Source organism: Halichoerus grypus, chromosome X (genome assembly GCF_964656455.1).
Source record: "Halichoerus grypus chromosome X, mHalGry1.hap1.1, whole genome shotgun sequence".
Taxonomy (NCBI): domain Eukaryota; kingdom Metazoa; phylum Chordata; class Mammalia; order Carnivora; family Phocidae; genus Halichoerus; species Halichoerus grypus.
In genome coordinates this window covers 94,778,999-94,787,526 of record NC_135727.1, presented here as the reverse complement: position 1 = coordinate 94,787,526, position 8,528 = coordinate 94,778,999, and the positions used below count along the sequence as shown (strand labels likewise).

At 44.9% G+C, this 8,528-nt stretch overlaps 1 long non-coding RNA gene across 1 annotated transcript in view; it reads right to left on the bottom strand.

Moving 5' to 3' along the window:
• Nucleotides 1–463: 463 nt before the first annotated feature.
• LOC144380465 (uncharacterized) overlaps nt 464–8,528 on the bottom strand; it is a 30,205-nt gene continuing 22,140 nt past the window's right edge. The window contains exon 3 of the long non-coding RNA XR_013444624.1: nt 464–558. This is a non-coding gene — a long non-coding RNA (uncharacterized LOC144380465). The remainder of the gene's footprint in view (nt 559–8,528) is intronic.

Genomic DNA, 8,528 nt, shown 5'->3' with positions numbered 1-8,528 from the left:
TGGGCATCACTGTCCGAAGGTTCTGCCCAGGGAAATCCTGCTTCCTCTGGCTTACTTTCTACGGGCATGTGTCCCCTGCCCCCAATAAAATGACTTGCATTTTTAACTCCGCCTCAGCCTCTGTTTCCTGGAAGACCCCACTGGAACACTAACCAGTGAGTGAATGAGCCAGAGAAGTAGAATTCAAGGGAAAATCATCCTTTCCAAGACCTCTTTTCCTCCGGGTAAGTCAGCTGTGCCCCAGCAATGTACTTCTAGTCCAGTAAAGCAGATCGTGCTGAATATGCCACATGGCTTCTCTTAGCTGGAAGGAGCGGCTCCTCAAGACCTGTCAGGTGCTAATATTTATGGGACCATTTCTGTCTCAGTGATCCAGTCCCTCTTTTTGGAGAAGATTGCCTCACAGCCCTGCCATAGGTATTTACCTTCAGGGCTATTACAGCCCACTGAGCCATCCAGGAGAGAAATCCAAGTTGATAATTAACATCCTGAGGAAGGTAATTGTGGAACACTTAAGCACGGGGCCGTAACTTCTGGTTCATTGTCAGTGAGGACAACCTGTAGGGCGTATCATACTTAATGAGTCAGTAGCTGCCAAAGATGATTATAAAAACCCAAAGCATATTATTTTTATCACCATGTGCGGGAGCTACAGATTATGTCCTTTTGACCTATTTTGTGTTCTTGTTCCCGGCTAAATAATAACCATCCAGGAGTGGAAGAAACAAATGATTCTTCTCATAATTAAGGAACATTAGACGTCCACGGTATGTTTCTCTACACAGGAAACTTGCAGGGTAGGAGCTTTCCTCTTTTATCCTCATGAGTTAACTTTCTGTTTTAACTGTGAAAAGGATTCTCTTTACTTCGGGGTAGGGGAGAGGGATGGATGGCCACACATTCTGGTCCATAGATGTAACATCCATTGAAAGGAGAGAGGTTGGGTTTGACCTTGGAAACAAAAGCTGGAGGAGTAGCCTTCTGATAATGGGGGGGAGACACGTTCAAGGACAGAGCAACTATCTAACCAGCACTTCTAGCCTTCATAAGGGCTCTGCTAGTTTCAGGCACTGATGTTGTTTAAAGGTAGCTATGTGTTACCCCTAAGGATATTAGTTCATCCTTGCTCATTTCTCATACTTTCCTTCCCTTAGCATCCTCTATGCTACAGTACATATGCCTTGCGCACTCTGGACACAAAATTGATGGCTTTTACCATAGCAGAATGGTATCCGTTTGGATCCTCTGGTAAATAGACACCAGAGTATAAGACATGTGTTGCAGAGTAATGTGAATGATAAATAGGGACAAGGCAGGATTCGGGAGAGAAAAGACTTCAGACCGCCAGACTCCAGTGAAAGGAAAGAAGGAAAGAGGACTCCCACAGGCAGAGCCTCGGGATTCAGTGGTGTGATGAGTCTGACCCACACAATGGAGAGAAATGAAAAAAAGATTGTCCACGTTGGGCAGAAACAGCCAGGCTCTAATATACCACCCCCGCCCCCACCGCCATGCTCTGTCCTTGTCTGGGGGCTACTCCAGAAGAACATGGCCTTGGCTCAAATGCTGCAATGGATCCCAAAGGCACTCCAGCTGGAGGCCAGCAGCTATACACACTCCTGGCCTCGCAGGTGATCGGCAAGTTCTTTACTGAAGAGCCATCCGAGGAACCCTCTGCCACGGTTGCCACTAGAACCCAGTCTATAGGGAATATGAAACAAACGGCAAAGATTCATGTCTTGATCACATCTTTTTTTCTTTTTCAAGATTTCTTTATTTATTTGAGAGAGAGAGAGAGTGTGTGTGTGTGTGTGTGTGTGTGTGTGTGTACAAGGGGGAAGGGGCAGAGGGAGAGGGAGAGAGAAATCCCAGCAGACTTCACGCTCATCACGGAGCCTGACACAGGGCTCCATCTCCCGACCCTTAGATCACGACCTGAGCCAAAACCAAGAGTTGGATGCTTAACCAACTGCGCCACCCAGGCGCCCTGATCACATCTTCTTCATGGGTTTATTCTATTTGTCCTCGAGTTCAGGACCCAAGCTAAGAGAGCAGCCATCATTGGGAGCATTGCCAGGAGCTGGGGTGGAAGGATAGCTCTAGAGGGCTTCACACTAGTAAGAGCTCATAATTCCTTGGCCAAAATGGGTCACATGATCCCACCTAACAACAAAGGGGCAGGAAGTTCAATCTTACCGGGATCCAGAAAGTAGCCTGAAAGGAGCAACAACAATGACCACAACAGTGAACAAAATGGTGAACTCCCCAAAGTCTCCTTTACATTCTACATAAACAACAAAGGAACAATTTGTGGGGTACTCAATAAGGCCAAATGTTTGGATTTCTTTTCCTGGTAACTTAATAAGTAATCATTGTACTAAGAATCATCTCTATGTATAGCAATGGAGACATTAAATCACTTTGGAGCCAACCCTCCTCGTTTTGTAGGAAATAGAAGTTCCCTTTTGGTTGCATAGAAGCATGGTAAATAGGAACTCACTGTTAGGGGAAAGAAGATTTGGAGCTCTAGCCCTTTCGATAATTGGGGCAGAATCACCCAACCACCCCCACACACACCCCTTGCCCATTTCCATTCATTGTAAGACTACGTTTTTTGAGAAAGCCATGGGAGATTTTGCTAAAGACCTTCTGTGAGGGAGGAGGTTAAGACCACAAACTATTTCCTGAGACTCAAAGTTACTGAAACCCATTTTGGTGGTTAGAGGTGTTTCTGGCTATGACCTGGTGATAGAAAAGATCGCCATGCCTTGATTCTAAAACCTTCATGCCAAGTGGCACAACCAGGATGGTAGCTCCTTTGCCGCCATCTCCAATGCTGAAGGGGAATATGGTTATGGGTTTGTGAAAAAGCCAACTGAGGAATCTGCCCCAAAGCGCCTCCTGCTCGTGAAATCTGACCAGGGAAGTGCCTGTGGGTGAAGGTGCTAAGTAACAAAGCCCTTGTAGATAAAGGACTGTAACTTGGAGACCCCAGGCAAGTCTGAGATAGTCTATAACTGTGGGCAACCCCGGAAGTACTACCTCCAGATCAAGCACCTCAATCACCAAAGGTCACGTGATAGAAGCAGAATCGAAATGCATGGCAAGACAAATGGTACCCCTTGGAGTTCCGAGCAAGTTCTTTGCTTTTCTCCTCTTTGAGGTACAGCAATCAGGATGGACCCTTAGGGCTAAGTAAACCATTATTCTTGGCTTATTACAAAAACGGGAACCCAGAGAGAAAGGCTGAGCTCTCTGCTCCTATGAATATAGGAAGACAAAAGAAACTCAGGGCGTTGTATCTTGGGACATTATCTTTCCCTGCATCTAATGGGATTCGGAAACAGTAATATAGAAAGCTATGTTTTTACATCCCAATAAGAACCCCTGAGGGCAAATTTCTCTAATTTGTTTTTAAATGGCCTGTCCTGATTCCTGGGGATCCTATGTGGAGATGGAACTGTACAAGTCACAATCATCAGTGATACTTCTCTGAATCTGTTTCCCACCCCTGCTCCAGCAGGATCTTCAGGCTTGGGCGGAGGTAGAGGAAAGCAGGGAGGCACTATTTCTGGGCATCTCCAGGGACACCTCGCCTAAGCTCACAAGTCTATTTCTCTTTGCCATTCCATGGCATCAGCCATCTCTCTCTCCTCCTGCTGTGCTTCCCTGGAGCTGAGATGTCACCGTGCTCGGGCCCTCGTGAGGCACTACCCTTCAGTTTATAAAAAACCTGACATCATCGGTGAGGGCCCGGGGAATAATGGTGGAACTTAGTAGGTTATATAGAGCTTCTGCCCCAGCACAGGTGTGCTGTATTTTCCTCAGAAGTGAGGACAATTACTCCCCCCTCATCTTTGCATTTTCAAGGTTACCATTAACTCCTGAGTCGCAGACATCGGAGTGTGACCATTCTACCCACTTTTGCCTGCAGCCTCTCACCCCGAGATTCAGGCACTGGTCAGTGGAGGCTGTTCCAGAGGACTGACAGGAGTGGTAGGCCATATGGATACTCAGGATCATCCCAACCATTCAAGCCAGGGGTGTTGTTTCTCAAAAGGATTAGTTGAGACCATCCAGTTTGTTCTGAGGAGTTATTTCTCAAGAGACTTCTAGGTCCCTTACTGAAGAAGAAACTTGGTGACCCTGAGCCCTATGAGCGAAGGCATGAAGCTCATGAGAGATCGTCCCTACGCATGCAGAGATCACATTGTCCCATAATCAGTGAAATGCAGTGTTGGGACAGCAGGCAGTGAAAACTGAGGGACAAGTGTCCCAACACTTTGACAGCAGGGTCAGATGTCGCTACTTCTCGTAAGCATTCAGACCACACCCTTTCATATCTGTTGTCCGCATGGCACTCATCTGCTGTTGAGGAGGCAGAAAGACAGGGCGATACACTCCTTTCAGTTGAGGGGCAGACTGTGTGCAAAGGAACTAAGATGGGAAGGTGGCCGATATGCTGAAGGAACGGTAGGTTGGTCAGGTTAAATGACATAAGCAAAGTGTGGAAGAATTTGCCTTAGAAATGTAGCTTGTGGCCAAAGGGTGGCTACCAAACTTCAATTTGGTATTTTTTAAATCATCTACAGGATTCCTAACCTAACAGTCTTGTTTGTAGCCAGTGTCCTAGAACCATATCTAGTACCTACAGTAAGTATTAAATTCCAATTATTTTTAAATGCCAATTTTGATGAATATTTGTTTCTATGATTTTCCAGTGTAATTGTGACGGAAAGATGATCCACCGTATGCTCTGATCTCGAAGAACTTCGTCTCTCCTGCCTTGTTACAGAAGACCAAATTATAAAACAATGCGAGAAGTGTTACCAGAGAGGTAGGCAGGGCATTGTCCGGGCACAGAGCTGAATCTTCTTATTGCTGCTCTGCCTGGTGGAGTCCAGTAAGGCCGCATGGATGAAGTGATGTCGAGGCTAAATACCCAAGAGTAGGCAGCTTTTCACCAGGCACAACAAAAGGACATCCTCAGAAGAAAGAACACGCACCAAAGCAGACCAGGCATGAGAGAGGAGGCAGAACTGCTTGATTAGAAAAGTAACTAGTCCAACCTTAATGCCAGGGGTTTTTTTCTCAGGCTCTGCTTTGGAGGGACCCGGGCTAAGGTTTGTGAGTAGGTAATAAGAAAGTGAAAACCAGGGGCACTGGCTGGCTCAGTCAGTAGTAGAGCATGTGACTCTTGATCTTGGGGTCATGAGGTCGAGCCCCACATTGGGCACAGAGATTACTTAAAAAAAAAAATCTAAAAAGTAGCGCCTGGGTGGCTCAGTCTGTTAAGCGTCTGTCTTCAGCTCAGGTCATGATTCCAGGGTCCTGGGATCGAGCCCCACATGGGGCTCCCTGCTCAGCAGGGAGTCTGCTTCTCCCTCTGCCCTTCACCCCACTTGTGCTCTCTCTTGCTCTCTCTCTCTCTCACTCTCTCAAATAAATAAATAAAATCTTTAAAAAAAAGAACCAATAACTGAATTACCCCTGGTGCCTAGCGACATCCACATCAGAACTGATCCCCACTTTGCTAAATCCTCCTCAGGATCAACCAATACAATCCCCAAGCCCTGTAAGAAGCCCCTCTCTATTCCCTGTTACTGAGAGGTACCTGGAATATATTCTCCCTTGCTCCAACAAGCAAGCCAAATAGACCTATCTTTTATTATTATTATTACAGGTGTATTCCTAGTGGTGTTTGGTCGTGGGTCCTAACAGCAGCTTATTTGGAGGTACTGTCCAGGAAGCAGGAGTGTGGGACAAGAGGTGGGTGATAGAAGGAAGGAAATTGAACATAGGGACATGTTATCAAGTTGGCCACTACTAAGGGTAACTGTTGATACCTGGCTTCAGGACCTTCTTTAGAAACTTAGGAAATGGGTCTGAGAATTATCTGTCTAGGGAAGAAAAGGAAGCACTTGCCCATTAGTTCCTGTCTTCCTTGAATCAAGGGACATCCTACTCGTATTAATTCCCTTGTAGGATATGAATAGGAGTCAGAAAAGCCCCAGGGCATAAAGCAAGGCAGATCCACCGTGGGCCCAGGGCCAGGGGCTATTTCGTAGCCCCCCCACAAAATGGCTACTGCCTTGTCAGAACTGGCCACCACAGCAGTTACTAGAACAAGAGGTAGAGCCAAGAATGTTTGGAAAGATGTCCAAGAGGTTTCTTTTCTTTTCTTTTTATAGATTTTATTTATTTGAGAGAGAGAAAGAGAGCACGAGCAGGGTGAGGGGCAGAGGGAGAAGCAGACTCTCGCCAAGCAGGGAGCCTGCCGCAGGGCTCAGTCCCGGGATGCTGGAATCATGACCTGAGCTGAAGGCAGACGCTTAACCAACTGAGCCACCCAGGTGCCCCAAGAAGTTTCTATTCTACCAAACTTCAGTTCTACTGTGAGAAGTAGGGTCGCCAAACTGTCAATGATACAGCTGAAGGGTTGTAAATACGCCACCCCAAAATATGTCTCGTTGGCATAAGGATTATTTTGAGTGGATTATTTTGGGAAACAGCAAACACAGGAGAAACTATTAAAACAGAGTAAAATGTTACCCTTTCCTCAGAAACTTTTACCTTTATAAGGGAAATCTCCCCTTGCACGGATGTCTCCCTTTCTGTATCAGCAAGAGGAGGATGAGGCTAACTCTCTAGAAACTCTTAGGAATGGAGAAGGCAAACTTCTATCTGCCTGACAACCTTCCTTTGTTTACTGTGCTTTTTCTGGTAACTTCCCATAACTGGCCTCCCGGGACCCCACAGACACACCTTTCTTTTCTCTTGTCTTTAGTTGAAGATGGCATTGAAGTCTGAATTCTATGCTGCCTCTTAGAGCTACTCATTTTCCCCTAGGTATCTCCCACGTGTACATATTAAGAAATGTTTTTGTTTCCCTCTTGTTAATTTCCTTTTATCACAGTGGTCTCAGCCACAAACTCAGAAAGGTAGGGGAAAATTGACATTTTCTCCCCTACACAGCAGCTCAAAATTTCTAAAGGAAACCCAATCATTAATGAAAATTAGTAAATAAGTTTATAAACTGAGGGCCCAACTCCAGTGAGAGAACAGAAATGAAAACCTGGGAGCAGGGGGACAGAGATGCCAAAGACACGCAACATTAGCAAACAAGGGTCTTCTTCCTGTACACCGTAAAATTCAGAGAAAGTTTGCAAAGCGGCAGGGTGAGAGAAAATTTGGGTTATTCTTAGAAACTGATTTAGAAAAGAAGAAGTTTTTTGTTTTTGTTTTTTGTGGGGTTTTTTTGGTTGTTGTTGTTTGTTTGTTTTTCAAAAAAAGAAAAAAAGGCTTGTTACTAGAAGATACAGCTGACCTCAGAAATAAGCAGATGTGTCTCCACCACCGGAGACAGTTTTAGAAAGGATTCCCCCTTGTTAGCTCAAGTTTATTCTTATTCCTAAGCACAAACCGCCTGGGGGATTTGGACATGGGTTGATTGCGGAATTGCATATGCTGAGAACCAGAGTAGCATAATAGTGGGGAATACAAACTTTGGAACCGGTCTGCCTGTTTGGAAAGACCATGCTTGTGACATTTAACTAGCTGTCTGCTGGTGAGCAATTTATTTAACCCTTCTAACTCAGGTATCCCTATCTGATGGATGAAGTAAAAAGGCTTACCCCACACAGCTGCAGAAGAATTACCTGACAGCATTTGAAAAGTGCTTAGCACAGTTCCCGGCACATCATCATTCAAAAGATGTTTGCTCTCAACATTTCAAGATTGGCACAGGAGAGAACGGAAATCTACCAATGACTCTGACATTAAGACTCAGAGCTTAACTTGCTCTGAAATTCTGTTCTGAAGAATAATAGCCTTTGCTTATTCTAAGCTTGACAAGTTGTTTACACAAATGTCCAGAAATCCATAATCGTATTTACCTTCTGTGATTAAGACCCACCATCTTGAATCCTATGGAAAACAAGTTCCCAGCAAAGCAGGACTTTAGGATTGTGGTACAGTACTGGCATCTGGTGGTGGCTGGCTCTGAAACAGGCAACTGAAAGGCTCTCAACTGAATGCTTCGGGAATCACATCAGTCAACACACACCCCAAGCTTTCAGCAGTCACCTATTTGAGAATCCCTTCAAGTTCTAAAATATAAACCAGTCCTAAGCTTTCTATAGAAAGGAAATCCCAAATGACCAGCGAACATGTAAAAAGATGATATGGTCTCTAAAATCAAGGACATGAAAACAATGAGCTACCAAACAGACTGTCCGATATTAAGAAGTCTGATACCAACTGGTGGCAAGAATGTGGAAAAACGGAAACTCTCCAAACCTACTGTCCAAATTGGAAGTGGTATTTTGTCATCCTGACAGGAATTTGGCAATATCTAGTAAAATTGAAGGTGTATGTGGACTATAGCTCATCAGTACAACTTCAGTGGCTATATTCTAGATCAAAAGGTCTCAAGGAGAGGTGTTAGAAGGATGTTTGTAGCAGCATTATTTGCAACGGCAAAAAAAAAATTTTTTTTGAAAAATAAAAGGAAACATCCTAAATGTTCC